The following is a 17,828-nucleotide window of genomic DNA, read 5'->3' on the forward strand; positions in this document are numbered from 1 at the left end:
CTACTTGTTGTTGTTGTTGTTGTTGTAATCTACATCTCAATTACCATCAACTGAAGCTCCATGACCACCACACACACACACACACACACACACACACACACACTGGCCGTTCTATCCTTGTGAGGACCCTCATTAATTAAATAATCCCATTCCTGAGCCCGTAACCCCGACCTTAACCTTTGGGACTACATGTCTAACCTTAACCCGTACCCTAACTTTAACATAACCCTGGTTCTTACCTTTACCCTAAAGCCAAGTCCTAACCCTAATATACACCGGCCAACATGTCCTCACTTGGAAAACACACACACACACAGATCCACCAACACACACCAACCGAGCCATGGTAACCGTCATGGTGAGAGCCGTTCACCGGCCTGCTCTCCGGAGGTGCCAGCCGTCACGTTACGCCTCTTTGTGCTGGGTTGAAGGTGTCTCTCGGGTCGACTTTGCTCGTATTTAATAGCAGATGTCAGCTGGACGTGCTGCAGCGGTTGGCCATGTGTGGGTGAACACAAGCCACAGACATGAATGACAAACTGGCTCATCCCAGGATGGATTGGAGGCTAAACCTGCCTAAAGTCAGCTGACACAGCTGTTCAGCCTGACATCGATCTCAGTGGCCCAGTAGGATGCGATATGTTACAGTAGGTTGTAGGTACCACTGCTTGGTGCTAGTAGGAAACTTGGTGCAAGTTGAAAGGCATCTTTAAAGACCGCAGACAAATGGAAAATGACAGACATATTGAGGATAATGTGTAATGGCTTCTGTCTGGAGGTTATTTTACTTTTATTGACCACGTTACTGCTCCAATAAGACCCACCGTGGGAACAAACGTCCCAGAAGTGGACAAAATGATGCCCTTCGGAAATGCTGCAGTTAATTTTCCAAACAGCAGCGTTTAACTGTCAGAAATCAGACCTTCGACTGTGATTTTTTTATTTCTTTCTCCTGATTGAACTTATCTTGAAACAAAGTGTTTGTAAATCAAAGAAGATCACCGGTTTGAGCCCAACACCGGCATCTTCACCTCTTCTTCCGTGTAAACTGTTTGTTGGTATGGATAAGCACTGACTCCAGTGAGGCCGATAGGATGTGAGGAAGGACAAGTAACCTTTCTTCTCAAGTAAGACTGTAAAAAGCGAATTTCCCCCAGATCCACTAAATGATTAACAGTGACCTTGATGAAGACCAGAGTAGGTTTCAACGCGTTTGGTGTTTTTTCCCCTCCTTTATAAACTGCCACGTAAAATTAAGGCTTTTTTTTCTTTTCTTAATTACGTCTAAGAAACTACAGTGTGCCATGGATTTATTGGAGGAGGCTTGCCTTTCATTAGAGATGCAACGATATCCCTTTTCAGTGCTGGCACCAATTTTGAGGATGAATCTTTTAAGTATCAGTTGGTACTGAGTACCGATCTGCTCCATTACTTTTACTGAACAGTGCAGATTTATCCCATTTGGGGTCAGTGGACAAAATAATTGAGATAGAAACAGTTTTCTTTCCCCACCATTAAAGAAATACAGTCTTCCATTTGCCCAAAATGCAGCAAATCAAAGCATTTTGCTTTTATTTATGACGTGTTACTCATGGCTTTTAGCATCAGATTTTAGTCTTGTGTAAGCTCTCCGATACCAATAATTCATTTTAGCGTGGTGGCAGCCTTTGACAGTTTTGCATGAGAAGAAACAGCAACTTGTCTTGTCTTGTCTTATGACCTATTAGCTGCAATGCACCTGATCCATCCAAAGAGCACCTATAGGCTACCTGATTACAGCTAAGACCATGTAGCACTTTCATCCTGTCTTTGCTTTTGAGGAAGTTCTTTTTATTTTTATTTTCACATTTTATCACGAGTCCAACAGAACAGGAAACTTAGCCAATTCCCCCACCCCCTAAATATCAGACATTACACATACAAGCATACATAGGTAGACGTCCATAAAAGGAAACTAAATAACATATATAAAATGAAATGACAAAAAATGTTACATTGTCATGCTGTCAGCTTCCATATCCTCAACAAAGGTTAAAAAGTCTGCCAAATAGTATGAAATTTCCTAGTAGACCCTCTGACAGTATTTCTAATCTTGTCCAATTTAAGATGGTACATGACTTCCCTGATCCAGTGACTATATGTCAGCGGAATTGGGTCTTTCCATTTAAACAATATCAGTCTCCTGGCCAAGAGAGTTTAGAAGGCCAACATGGTGATTTCCGATCTATTTTGAGGGGTGTCCACCGGGTCCCACACCAAACAGTTCAATGAATGGAGACGGCACTACTGCTTTTCCAAATATCTTGGAAAAGGCCTCGAAGATGTCTTTATGTGTGCTCAATAATCCAGGTAAGAAAATCAAAGAAGGTTGAACCAGTTCATCTGGATACAACATTTATTGACGTACATTTCATCACTCATCTAAGTGACCTCTTCAGTCTCAACTGACTGCAGGTATCCCCACCCCTTAGAAACAATACAGTTGCATTGTAAGATGGTGAAAGATGTACTCTTAGCCCCCCCCCCAGCTCAACGACCATTCCTGAACCAAGTGGGTGGGGGGCTAAGCGTACATCTGTCGCCATCTTACAATGCTGTGATTGCAAACATTCCCAAAGTCTCTGTGAATAGTATACATGACCATTGAAATTCTAGTTAATGGTCACACCCATATTTGCATATGAAACTGGTTGTTGGTTTCGGATGTTATGTAACTGTATTGTTTATAAGGGTGGAGATACCTGCAGTCAGTTGAGACTGAAAAGCTCACTTAGATGAGTGATGAAACGTATACGTATGTCAGTAAACGTTGTATCCAGATGAACCGATTCAAACTTCTTTGATTGGTCCTGATGGTTTGCCAGAATGTGTAAAACTTTGGACATGTCCAGAACACGTGCAACAGAGTGGCTGGAGCCTGCCTGCATTGATCACATGTGGGATCTGTGTTGGCTTTAATCTTAGAAAATCTGACTTTAGGCCCGTGCATATGGTGTACAATTCTGAATTGAATAACAGCATGCCTAAGACATACGAAAGAGAAAATGCCCTGTATTATTTATTTTTTTTGCCAAGTTTCTTCCTGAGATTGATTCATCTATATCTGTTTCCCGTTTATTTTTAAGGAGGCATCAAATTATACTTGTGGAGTAGTTCGTAAATTATACTTATAGCCTTTTTTTGTTGTTGACTGATTTACAATTAAAAATTTAATCTAACAGAGGTATGGGAGGGCATGATGGAATGCAATTGAAGTTTGAGGCTACAGAGTTCCAGAGCTGCAAGTACCTATAAAAGTGTGATCTGTGAATATCACATTTCTGCACTAACTGTTTAAAGGAGGCAAAATTGCAGTCAATATAGAGCTCAGACAGTGAGACCACACCCCTTCTGGACCAGGTACCAAAAGCCTCATCCATCACTGATGGGACGAACATGTTTTTTTTGCAATTGGTGCAGCCTGCGATAGGCCCCTAAGGGAAAAGGATCTTCTAAACTGATTCCAGATTTTAATTGAGAGTACAACAACCCGGTTAGAAGTGAGGCTAGAAATAGGCTGTGTGAATGGCAGTTTAGAACACTATAAGGCTGCTAGAGAAGTGGACCCAACGGATGCCCCCTCTAGAATTGTCCATCCGGGGACAGTGACATCGTTCCTCATCCAGCATAGCAATGCTGTTATTTTGGCTGCCCAGTAATAATACATGAAGTTTGGGAGCGCCATCCTTCCCATTGTACGAGGCAGAGGTGTAAAAACCAGGTCCAGAAAGTAAAAGTCCAAACCATATATTTGCTCCACTCACGCACTACACCAGTAGATTCTAGTCAACACCACTCCTCAGCTAGGTAGAGAAAACTAGCTAATGAAATCAGCTGGTTTAGTAACATGTTTGGAGCAAATACACGGTTTGGACATTTACTTTATGGACCTGGTTTTTACAGCTCTGGTACGAGGTCTCTGTATACCTGTTTTAATTTGGGGTGTTTTTTTTTTTTTGTTCTAAATAAAAGTCAATATCTGATTATTTAGTTTGGAAAAGAAAAAATTTGTAAAAAAAAAAAAAGACCGGAAGACACTAGAATATGTAAAAAAAAAATTAGGCAGTATGTTCATCTTTACCATATTAATTCTCCCACCCAGAGAGAGAGGCAAGGGATCCCAGCACTCAATATCTTGCCTCAGATTAGATAACGGAGGCTGATAGTTGGTTGCTTATAAATCTTTATGATTATGTGTAACCTATATCTCAAGTTACTTGAATTTATTTGGGCTAATTTTAATAGGAAGGCATCTGACCAGCGCTAACAGGCATCAGCTCGCTTTACTGAATATTAGCTTTGTAGCCAGATATTTTGCCTGCTCGCTGAATTCCCTTGTTATCAGTATTTTGCCTCAGAGATAGAGCAAGTAGTTTCATTGCAACCATAAATAGAAATGAGGACAAAGGACACCCCTGTCTTGTGCCATGTTGGACCTCAAAGTAGGTGGACAGATTATTATTAGTGTACACGGCATCCATTGGAGATGTTTATAAAAGTCTGATCTATGATAGGAGCTTAAGGCCAAAGCCAAGCCTCTCCACTGTGTCGAAAAGATAGCCCCACTCCACCTGGTTGAATGCCTTTTCAGCATCAAGTGAGAGCACTACCTATGGCGCATTGGGTGGAGAGGGGCTGTAAAGGATATTCAAAAGGCGTCTAATGTTAAAAAAAGAATAATGATTCTTAATAAAACCCGTTTTTTCAGGTTATATGATGGAGGGAAGAACCCCCTCCAAATGGTGTGCCAGAACATTAGCAAGGATTTTAGCATCACTGTTTAGAAGAGAAATTGGATGGAATGAGAGTTTTCGTCTTTCTTGAGGATGAAGGAAATAAATGCCTGGCAAATGGTTGGAGGTAGGGGTTTTAACGAAAGTGATTCTTCAAAGACTAACAGTAATAAAGGGCAGAGTTGGTCTGGTAATTTTTTTGAAGTCCATTGGGTGATCGTCCAGTCCTGGATATTTGCCACTTTGCATAGAACTGATGCTATCTCCACGGCTGAGAAGTGCTCTTTTAATTAACCCAGCAGCTGTCCCTGGGTCTATAGAAGAGACACACAGGATCTTAAAAAAAAAATTCTAGCGTGGAAGGGCTTACAGATGACTTGGAGGTGTATAATGACTGATGAAAAGTTTGAAAACAAAAGTTAATGTTTAGACTACCTGCAGTTTATGAGCCTTGCTCATTGTTGATTGCAGGAATGGTCTGATTGGCAGTTCTTTGTTACAGCTGTTGAGTGAGTATCCGTCCAGCCTTTTCCCTGTGGTCATAGCACCCGTGTCCCCCTTAAAGATGAAGTATTCAGCCTGTCGTGCTGACAGGAGATCAAACTCGGCCTGCAATGACACATGCTTTTTCATTGTGTCTACAGAGGGCAGATGGCTATATAACCCATCTAGCTGCAGTATCCCATCCGTCAACTCAAATCCCATAGTATCCCATTCGTCAACTCAAACCCCATGTACTGACCTGAATGCACTGGACTGAACTCAGACTGGACTTGTTTGCACTGGTACATCAATCATTGTACTTTCTGCCTGTTGGGCTACTTGATATGATGGGGAACTGAACTGTTCATATCATATATTCACTATACATATTCTCACATTCATGTTTCCTTTTTTGTGTGTTTTTGTAAGGGTTTATGGTGCTGCTTGTTTTTCCTCTTTTTGCACTGGAACTGATCTACCATGCTGTACCAAAATAGCATGATACATCACTTTATTCTTGGTGGTGACATCAATTGTATACTGTATCAATTGTATTATTGCAATGTACCAGCATTTGTGCATGGCAATAATAAAGTATCTGTCTATCTATCTGTCTGTCTGTCTGTCTGTCTGTCTGTCTGTCTGTCTGTCTGTCTGTCTGTCTGTCTGTCTGTCTGTCTGTCTGTCTGTCTGTCTGTCCGTCCGTCCGTCCGTCCGTCCGTCCGTCCGTCCATCTATCTAGCCATCTATCTATCTATCTATCTATCTATCCATCTATCTATCTATCTATCTATCTATCTATCTATCTATCTATCTATCTATCTATCTATCTATCTATCTATCTATCTATCTATCTATCTATCTATCTATCTATCTATCTATCTATCTATCTATCTATCTATCTATCTATCTATCTATCTATCTATCTATCTATCTATCTATCTATCTATGTGTCTATCTGTCTATCTGTCTGTCTGCCTGTGGATGGCATGCAGTGTATGGCATGCAGTGGCTTTCAGCAACTCCTGTATAGTTAAAGATATTCCTTGGGTTTGATTAATATCAAGGAATAGTGTAATCTGGGACGCGATGAAATTAGTGAAAGCTTCCTCTGATAGAAGCAGAGAATTGAGTCGCCAAGGTCGGTAACTGGACTGAATACACATTTTTATAGTTAAGGGACCATGATCTGAAATAACTATAGCTCTGTAGTCACACTTGGTTATGCAGGGAAGGAGTGTTTTATCCGGGGAAAAAAATATCTATATGTGAATAGGTCTTCTGAACTGGGGAGAAAAAAAGAATATACTCTGGAAGTAGGATTACAAAATCACCACACATTAACTACACTGTATGATGTAAGTAAAATCTGGATTGAATGTGCTGATTTAGACAGGGAGGTCTTTTTGGATGAACTGTGGTCTCAGACAGGGGAGAGTATGCAGTTGATGTCACCTCCAAGAATAAAGTGATGAAATGTCATGTTTGGTAAACAACAGAAAAGATTGGAGAAAAACATAGGGTTATCCCAGTTTGGTGCATAAATATTGGCCAAGATGACCGGAAACGCATAAAGTTGCCCCACCACATTAACGTAGCGCCCTGCGGGGTCAGTCTCTACACTTGTCATCGTAAATGGTATATTTTTGTCAGTTAGTTTGGCTGCCCCTCTAGCCTTTCAGTGGAAATTGGAGTTAGAAATCTGTCCTGCCCATCCCCCTCTCATTTGAAAATGGTCTGTTGTACACCAATGGGTGTCCTGAAGGAATGCAGTATCTGTATTAAGCCGTTTTAAATGTGTAAATACCTTTTTCATAAATAATAATAATCATTACATTTATATAGGGCCTTTGTAGGCACCCAAAGTGCTTCACATTGAAGGGGGTAACTCACTTCAACCACCACCAATGTGCCGCACCACCTGGGTGATGCACGGCAGCCATTTTGCACCAGAATGCTCACCACACATGAGTTTGAGGTGGAGAGGGAGGAATCATTGAGCCAATTACATGGGGGGGGGGTGATTAGGTGGCCAGATGGAGAGAGCCAGGTTGGGAATTTTGCCAGGACACCGGGGAACCCCCTACTCTTTGCGATAAGTGCCATGGGATCTTTAATGACCACAGTGAGTCAGGACCTCGGTTTAACGTCTCATCCAAAGGACGGCATCTCCTACAGCACAGTGTCCCTGTCACTGCACTAGGATTTGATATTTGTTGTTTTTATGAAAACAACTCAGATAGTGCATTATGACATGACAGAAACTCTGCTGCATAATAAGATAACTGGTAACAATGACAAAAACAGTGACAATGTTTTTTTTAACACATATTACCTCGTAAGTTAGCCTTGAAATGTAACAGAACATCATCAGTCCATGACTGAGGATGACTAATACTGTATGTCAAGAAATAAAAGGAAATGAGATGAAGCTTTAACAGTGTTAGAAAACAGTCCACCGGTCAAACTAATTTCACCTCCCCACCCCTCGTGAATACAATCAGATGAGTTATTGCCCTGTTGGGGTAGGCTTTAAATTGGTATGTAATAGCACGTAACCTTGTAATTCCGGGTCCAAAGTGTTCAACAAAAAATAAGTGAAGTCTTTTATTTTAATTCTTTGGAAACTGACCATGCATAGTGGTATAAGCAGGCTAATCCACGCCAAGGTGTACATTAAAGCATTTTAACACACTCCGCTTCACGTTGGGTGGTTCTTCGCCTCCGCGTTGGGGATCATCCCTAACTTCTTGAGGTAATCCTTGTCATTCTCAAAATTTGGCGATGCTCGTCATCCGTCATCTAAGCCACTCCTCATGGTTTGTTGATTGGTCCAGCGTTCAGCTGCCAGGCTCAAGGGATCATCAACGTATGTTTTCCAGATTAAATCTCACGTAGTGGAAACGGAGCTCGAGTGAGTTCAGGAGGCTCTGTGAGGCTAGGTATCTTCTTTACAGAGTTCAAAGGTCAAACAAACCACATCACACAATGTGGAAATGTTCCCGTAGTAGGTCTCTAACACAAGTGTATTACCCTGGTAATAAACATATTAAGAAATATAAGTGACATGAAAATACTGACTTCAGAAAGTTAACTTGAACCCCAGATACTACTACTACTACTACTAATACTACTTTTGGCTGCCCCCATTAGGGGGCGCCACAGCGGATCATCCGTTTCCATCTCTTCCTGTCCTCTGCATCTTCCTCTGTCACACCAGCCACCTGCATGTCCTCCCTCACCACATCCATAAACCTCCTCTTTGGCCTTCCTCTTCTCCTCTTCCCTGGCAGCTCCATATTCAGCATCCTTCTCCCAGTATACCCAGCATCTCTCCTCCACACATGTCCACACCATCTCAATCTTGTCTCTCTTGCTTTGTCTCCAAACCATCCAACCTGATCTGTCCCTCTAATATACCCGTTCCTAATCCTGTCCTTCTTCATCACTCCCAATGAAAATCTTAACATCTTCAACTCTGCCACCTCCAGCTCCACCTCCTGTCTTTTCATCAGTGCCACTGTCTCCAAACCATATAACACAGCTGGTCTCACTACCATCTTGTAAACCTTCCCTTTAACTCTTGCTGGTACCCTTCTGTCACAAATCACTCCTGACACTCTTCTCCACCCACTCCACCCTGCCTGCACTCTCTTCTCCACCTCTCTTCTGTACTCCCCGTTACTTTGGACAGTTGACCCCAAGTATTTAAACTCATCCACCTTCGTCACCTCCACTCCTTGCATCCTGACCATTCCACTGTCCTCCCTCTCATTCACACATATATATTCTGTCTTGCTCCTACTGACTTTCATTCCTCTTCTCTCCAGTACGTTTTGAACCCCAGATACAATCCTGGTAAAGTTTGAACCCCAGATACAATCCTGGTAAAGTTTGAACCCCAGATACAATCCTGGTAAAGTTTGAACCCCAGATACAATCCTGGTAAAGTTTGGCAAAGGCAATGACCTGTCGTGGATTCAATCGTTCGAGTCTTCCTCAAATGTAAAGTGGAGATGAATGTCAAGTAATAGACAGGGGAATGCTTTGTTGTTGTTGTTTTGAGATGGTGATTTAGTGTACAGATTGTCTCTCTTCCACATAAACTGTGTTATTAGTTCTGAACTGAAAGATCCAATATGCAATTCAATTCAGTGTATTGTCATTAAAAACAATGTGCAGGCACATGTTAAAAATGAAATAAGGACTGCAGCTTCATCAAACAGTGCAAGACAGACAGAGGCGCAAACAGTATAAGATGCACACAGATGAAGACCAAAAGCGAAACATATTTGGGGAAAGGTGGCACATTACCTCGATAAATAATTGAAGAGTAGATTACGAAGACAACATGTTTTTTTTTTAAAGATAATAATTGCCCATAGAATCATCTTTCTGGCTCTGTTTCCAACACATTTGAAGAACCATGACAGGTTCCCATGCATCCTGGAATACCCGACAATGTATAGCCTAGTTTTCCAATCACAGAAAACACCTGGAAAATGTTATAATTGATTTAATGTCCTGGAATTGTTAATGAGGTAGTGGAAATTGCAATGTTAAGTTTATAAAATTTTATTTTTATTTTTATTCCCCCTCCTTTTTCTCCCCAATTGTACTTGGCCAATTACCCCACTCTTCCGAGCCGTCCCGGTTGCTGCTCCACCCCCCTCTGCTGATCCGGGGAAGGCTGCGGATTACCACATGTCTCCTCCGATACATGTGGAGTCACCAGCCGCTTCTTTTCACCTGACGGTGAGGAGTTTCACCAGGGAGACGTAGCGCATGGGAGGATCACACTATTCCCCCCAGTTCCCCCTCCTCCCAAATATGCGCCCCGATCGAGCAGAGGAGGCAGTAGTGCAGCGACCAGGTTTCGTCCGCTAAGAATTCATAATTTTTGCGGATGAGTTGTGGCATCAGTGTGTGAAGTTTGGGTGGTACATTCAGTGACACAGTCCATATAGAGACCGTTGAGACTTCCACTGATGGTTCATACTGAATAACATGACCTTCTGTCAGCAACGCCTGCCAGGAATGTCCAACATGCAGGCTTGGAAAATGATTTCCGAAAAAAGGTTAGGAAACCTGATGATGATTGAAAGCGTTACGGTTAAGCAGCAGATGTCGGTGAACACTGTCCAGCCTTCCATCCATCCATCCATCCATCCATCCATCCATCCATCCATCCGTCCATCCATCCATCCATCCATCCATCCATCCATCCATCCATCCATCCATCCATCCATCCATTCATTATCCAAACCGCTTATCCTGCTCTAAGGGTTGCGGGGATGCTTGAGCCTACCCCAGCAGTCATTGGGCGGCAGGCGAGGAGACACCCTGGACAGGCCGCCAGGCCGTCACACAGGGATGACTCACACTGCTGTATACTGAAATTAGTTGACTTCAGAAATGAGGCGTTCTTAGACGGGAGTTTATCTGATTCTTGTCATACACATCACATTCAACCAAACTGGAGATGTCCACCAGCGATAGCTCCATCCAACCCGTCTGCAGACTTGGATTTGGCAGCGATTCCGAAGTTGGGTCTAAATGTGATGGGTCTAATTATGGGTGCACTTTGTTGTGTCTTATGACAGTACGACAGAGGGCGGCGGTGGAAAAGGTGCCGTTTAGTCACTGGATCCTCTATAAATCAGAGAGGGTGAATGGTGGAGGCCTTTCGTATATCGTTTTAACGATTACCACCAATATTAAACCGTCTCTGTACAGTGCGACTGTCGCCTCAAGTCAAACCTAGTCTATCAGAAGGGGAAATCTGCTCCCTTCAGACATCACAGAAGTTTGTAGAAATGCACATAAAGTTTGATATTCACTTATCCTTTCAAAATTGACCGGTAGTTGTCACATGGAAACAGACATGTCTTTAGTCTGTAGCGCCACCTGTCTTTCCTTCAACACCTTGGCACTTGGTTAATGCGTCGGCGTATCAGCGCCATATGTTGGGCATCATTTTATAAAAACATTTTTAGCGTCCGGGTAGTGTGGCGGTCTATTCTGTTGCCTACCAACACGGGGATCGCTGGTTTGAGTCCCCGTGTTACCTCCGGCTTGGTCAGGTGTCCCTACTGACACAATTGGCCGTGTCTGCGGGTGGGAAGCCGGATGTGGCTATGTGTCCGGGTCGCTGCACCAGCGCCTCCTCTGGTTGGTCTGGACGCCTGTTCGGGGGGATGGAACTGGGGGGAATAGCCTGATCCTCCCACGCGCTACGTCCCCCTGGTGAAACTCCTCACTGTCAGGTGAAAAGAAGCGGCTGGCGACTCCACATGTATGGAGGAGACATGTGGTAGTCTGCAGCCCTCCCTGGATCAGCAGCGGGGGCGGAGCAGAGACCGGGACGCCTCGGAAGAGTGGGGTCATTGGCCAAGTACAACTGGGGAGAAAGCAACAAAAAAACCCCAAAAACACATTTTAAACAGTTTTTTACCGATACCGACAAGCTGACCAATATGTTGTGTAATGTTAATGGCTGCAAACACAGTATATCTTGTAGTATTATAACACTATACACGTGTTAGTATTATAACACCATACATGTGTTAGTGTTATAACACCATACATGTGTTAGTGTTATAACACCATACACGTGTTAGTATTATAACACCATACACGTGTTAGTATTATAACACCATACATGTGTTAGTATTATAACACCATACATGTGTTAGTGTTATAACACCATACACGTGTTAGTATTATAACACCATACACGTGTTAGTATTATAACACCATACATGTGTTAGTGTTATAACACCATACACGTGTTAGTATTATAACATCATACACGTGTTAGTATTATAACACCATACATGTGTTAGTATTATAACACCATACATGTGTTAGTGTTATAACACCATACATGTGTTAGTGTTATAACACCATACACGTGTTAGTATTATAACACCATACATGTGTTAGTGTTATAACACCATACACGTGTTAGTATTATAACACCATACACGTGTTAGTATTATAACACCATACATGTGTTAGTATTATAACACTACACGTGTTAGTGTTATAACACCATACATGTGTTAGCATTATAACACCATACATGTGTTAGTATTATAACACTACACGTGTTAGTGTTATAGCACCATACATGTGTTAGTATTATAACACCACACGTGTTAGTGTTATAACATCATACATGTGTTAGTATTATAACACCATACACGTGTTAGTATTATAACACCATACATGTGTTAGTGTTATAACACCATACATGTGTTAGTGTTATAACACCATACACGTGTTAGTATTATAACACCATACACGTGTTAGTATTATAACACCATACATGTGTTAGTATTATAACACCATACATGTGTTAGTATTATAACACCATACACGTGTTAGTATTATAACATCATACACGTGTTAGTGTTATAACACCATAAATGTGTTAGTGTTATAACACCGTACATGTGTTAGTGTTATAACACCATACATGTGTTAGTATTATGACATCATACACGTGTTAGTGTTATAACACCATAAATGTGTTAGTGTTATAACACCATACATGTGTTAGTGTTATAACACCGTACATGTGTTAGTGTTATAACACCGTACATGTGTTAGTGTTATAACACCGTACATGTGTTAGTGTTATAACACCGTACATGTGTTAGTGTTATAACACCGTACATGTGTTAGTGTTATAACACCGTACACGTGTTAGTATTATAACACCATACATGTGTTAGTGTTATAACACCATACATGTGTTAGTGTTATAACACCATACATGTGTTAGTGTTATAACACCATACATGTGTTGGTCATGTAAAAGCTTTAGTTTAGAGGCATGATTGCCGAGTAATGTTTCAGCCTAAAAGCATCATACGGTCGTGACCGATCTTATGTATTTATACTGCTGCTTAGTTTCATTGAATCCACTTTAGACTTTTTGGATGTTTTTGTTTTTATGGACCCCTGCCCCCCCCCCACCCCGCCCCCTTGACTTGATTTGCATTTGGCTGTTGACAATGACACAAAAGGGCTTTCTGCACTGCATTTCTGATGGCCTTCATTTACATTACTGTAAGTAAAAACTGGCTGTGGGTCTGTGATTTACCCCCCCCCCCCAATCTCTTGGGGTAATAGGCTTAAAGACCCAAGCATGTGGCGCTTAGAGGGGCCCAGACCAGAATGCCAAAGCCTCACTTATGGAAGAACGCACCATCCAGAAAAACCTTTGCTTTGATCAGGGACCTGTTCCGGGCCTTTGCCAGTCGCTTAAGACCCCTCGGACTTTGGTGCAGAATCCATTTGAAGGGATTTAGGTCTTTAAGTCTCGGGGTTCAGATTTGTTTTTCCTTTTGTGCTTGCGACAGTGTGATCTTGTTTGTGTGTGTGTGTTTGAGTTTGTATGTTGGCCCTACTGGGACACACAAAAGGGCCACGAGGGGTTAAACAGCAGATAAGTCTTCATTTGTAGATAACAGAGTGTGTGTCTGTTGTGTAGCGTGCTTACAGTGACGTGCTCACGATGGACGGGGGGGTCGTGTAAGAAAGAACAAGCCGGAAACTCTGGAGGACTTTATTCAGAGACGGGCGCACATGAGAGCACGTAGACGACCGGCGTTCGGTGTTTCCATAGAAACGTGGTGTTAGGGGCGCCCCGGGGCCCCACCTGGTGGAGCGCCGGCCACAGCGGCCTGGGTTCGAGTCCAGCCCCGGCCCTTTGCTGCATGTCGTTGTCATCCCGTCTCTCTGCCCTGCCTGTCCTGTCTGTCTGTCTGTCACTGTCCAGTAAACGTGGAAAACGCCAAAATAAAATCTTTAAAAAACAAAAGAAGAAACGCCGTGTCAGGGGTCTCTTAGGTTATGGGGTGTGATCGCTTTTTGCCCGTCTCACTTCCTTTACTCCACTGGCGGCCTGTCCAGGGTGTCCCCCCCACATGCCACCCAGTGACTGCTGGGATAGGCTCCGGCATCCTCACGACCCCGAGAGCAGGATAAGCAGTTTGGATAATGGATGGGTGGATGGGTGGATGGGTGGATGGGTGGATGGGTGGATGGGTGGATACCAAGATTACCATTATCCATCCATACATCACGTTATCGTCAGTTTCATTTTCGTATCATCACTGTCGGTCAAAAAAACCACGTATATGCAAAGGTGTTAGACTGTATAAGAAAGATGGATGTAGGGCGTCCTGGTAGCATAGGGGTCTATTCCATTACCTACCACCACGGGGATCGCTGGTTCAAGTCCCCGTGTTACCTCTAGCTTGGTCGGGCATCCCTACAGACACAATTGGCTGTGTCTGTAGGGATGGGGAGCCAGATGTAGGTATGTGTCCTGGTTGCTGCACTAGCGCCTCCTCTGGTTGGTCGGGGCACCTGTTCCGGGGGGGGGGGGACGAGTGTGATCCTCCCACGCGCTACGTCCCCCTGGTGAAACTCCTCACTGTCAGGTGAAAAGAAGCGGCTGGTGACTCCACATGTATCGTCTGCAGCCCTCCCCGGATTGGCGGAGGGGGTGGAGCAGAGACTGGGACGGCTCGGAAGAGTGGGGTAATTGGTCAGGTACAATTGGGGAGAAAAGGGGGGGAATTTTTTTTAAGAATGGACGTGGCACCTGTTTCGTCACCAGTTGGTTTCTGCAGGGGCATTTTGAAGTGCAAAGTTTGGCTATACGCTCGCCACCATCTTTTCAGTTGTTGGAACCAGAAAATCCAAATTTGGGCATCAGGGTTGAGCTGGGATGAAACCTCGGTGGCATACAGGTTGACAGACCTGTCAGTCAAAGCAGACATCTCATTACGTCACCTCTTAATCCTTAATATTTTCTTAAAGGGCCCAAATCTTGCTTTTTGGGGGTTTTCCCCTCGTTAGTGTGTTATATAGCTGGGAGGTGCGTATAAAACGTCTGCAGAGTTGCAAAGACCAAAGTCCACGCCAGACGGAGCTATTCTGTCCAGCAGAAAGCACTGCCTGAAATGCCACGTTTATAGTCCAAGTTCAAGTTCACTTTATTGTCATATAAAAACTACCAAATGCAATGAAATGCCTGTCCTGGCTCTGTCAACCCTTAGAAACTATATATAAGGACGTAGTAGATAATAACAAAAATAAGAAATCAGAAATACTACAAAATAATGAATCACTGAGGGGCTTTACCTGTGCCCCCGGCCATAGGGTTAGTGGCTGTGTCAGGAAGGGCATCCGATGTAACATTTTGCCAAATCATTTTGCGGAGGGGGGGGCGCCCCGGTGGCTCGCCTGGTAGAGCATGTACCACATAAGGCTTCCTTACTGCTGCGGCCTGGGTTCGAATCCGGCCCAGACCCTTTGCTGCATGTCATCCCCTCTCTCTCCCCCGTCTTTCTTGTCCGTCTCTCGGCTATTGCTATCTAATAAAGGCGGAAAATGGCTAAAAATAAAAAAATCATTATGCGGATTGACAAGACCATACCGGATCGGTCGAGGCCCGGGTTAACAACGGCCGCCATTGGTGCTGTGCCCTCACATGGTACCGATGGAAACTATCAAATCCGCTGTGGCGACCCCTGAGAAACAGGGAAAAAGTAGAAGAAGACGAATAAATCACTGAGGTGATGTAGGGGCCTACTGTTCATTATTCTGACCTTCTGGGGATGAAAATGGTGTGAGGCGGCTGGTCGGAGCGCCGATGCTCAGTAGGCGTTGTCCTGAGGGAAGGAGGAGAACAGACCATGTGCTGGGTAGCTGGTGTCCTCCATTATATTTAGGAAACTTCCTTCTGTGACGGGTGGTGTACATGTCCTGAAGCTGTGGCAGTGCTGTTGCTATGATGATGATTCCAGCGTTTTCTTCAGTTATTTACCTACGTCACTATGGAACACAACGTCATGATCCCCGCCTAGCGGCTAGTTTGGCGCACCCTCAAACAAAGTTAGGTAGAGCGGAGGCCAGGAAAAGTTTGGTAAGTGCATATCACAATGTGGAGAAGATGCTATTTTTGTCGGCGTGAAGGCAAATTCCCTTTGTATGGACTTCTAAAGGAAGATGACATGAAGAATCAGTAGTTAAACTTGCTTTTTATCACTATTGCTCCTCAGTACAGCCCAAATCTTAATATTATATTGTGTCCCCTTCATTTTACCAAGGACTGCTTCCTGAACCGGGGACAGTTCAATGCTGGATTTTCAATTTGTTTTCCTTTCCTACAGAAGAAACCACCAGACAACATTGGATAGTTTCTGTTTTTCTCGGGCCAAGTAGTGCCATATGCCAATGTGTTTGTTTGTTCGCGACACTTCTCAGGGGACTATCTCCTCACCAGAGCCAGCATGAAGCTGGATGTTCAGCGAGGCTGATGCTGAAAGACTGGGCTGTACCATCTATAAAAGGCCGTGCTGGGTAGTCAGGAGCGCAAGCTGTATGTAGTAACATCGCTGAAATGTTTGTCTTGTATTGGACCACATAGCTTGTGAATACAGTTTCAGTGCAGACAATAGGCGTACAAAATGAAACTCAATTTATTTATGGAGCAAACGGTGATTTGCACATAACAATACAGCCGTGCACCGAGCAGTCAGATATATACCTTTATTTCAACAATATCCACTCAAAATCATGGTGTTGTTTTTTTTTTTACAACCGCCAAAGATAAATGTCCCCATCCCCATCCCACAAACACGGTTTTTTTCAAGTAATAAGCAAATAATTACTACTACTACTATTCTTGGCTGCTCCCGTTAGGGGGCGCCACAGCAGATCATCCGTTTCCATCTCTTCCTGTCCTCTGCATCTTCCTCTGTCACACCAGCCACCTGCATGTCCTCCCTCACCACATCCATAAACCTCCTCTTTGGCCTTCCTCTTCTCCTCTTCCCTGGCAGCTCCATATTCAGCATCCTTCTCCCAGTATACCCAGCATCTCTCCTCCACACATGTCCAAACCATCTCAATCTTGCCTCTCTTGCTTTGTCTCCAAACCGTCCAACCTGAGCTGTCCCTCTAATATACTCGTCCCTAATCCTGTCCTTCTTCATCACTCCCAATGAAAATCTTATCATCTTCACCTCTGCCACCTCCAGCTCCACCTCCTGTCTTTTCATCAGTGCCACTGTCTCCAAACCATACAACATAGCTGGTCTCACTACCATCTTGTAAACCTTCCCTTTAACTCTTGCTGGTACCCTTCTGTCACAAATCACTCCTGACACTCTTCTCCACCCACTCCACCCTGCCTGCACTCTCTTCTTCACCTCTCTTCTGCACTACCCGTTACTTTGAACAGTTGACCACAAGTTTTTAAACTCATCCACCTTTGTCACCTCTACTCCTTGCATCCTCACCATTCCACTGTCCTCCCTCTCATTCACACATAGGTATTCTGTCTTGCTCCTACTGACTTTCATTCCTCTTCTCTCCAGTGCATACCTCCACCTCTCCAGGCTCTCCTCAACCTGCACCCTACTCTTGGTACAGATCACAATGTGATCCGCAAACATCATAGTCCACGGAGACTCCTGCCTGATCTCATCTATCAGTCTGTCCATCACCATTGCAAACAAGAAAGGGCTCAGAGCCGATCCTTGATGTAAT

General features: G+C 43.6%; 1 protein-coding gene across 1 annotated transcript in view; it reads left to right on the top strand.

Annotated features, from left to right (window-relative positions):
* Positions 1-17,828, top strand: part of wwc1 (WW and C2 domain containing 1) — a 133,230-nt gene that overhangs the window by 1,321 nt on the left and 114,081 nt on the right. The window lies entirely within an intron of this gene.

This window comes from Lampris incognitus, chromosome 8, assembly GCF_029633865.1.
Source record: "Lampris incognitus isolate fLamInc1 chromosome 8, fLamInc1.hap2, whole genome shotgun sequence".
Taxonomy (NCBI): domain Eukaryota; kingdom Metazoa; phylum Chordata; class Actinopteri; order Lampriformes; family Lampridae; genus Lampris; species Lampris incognitus.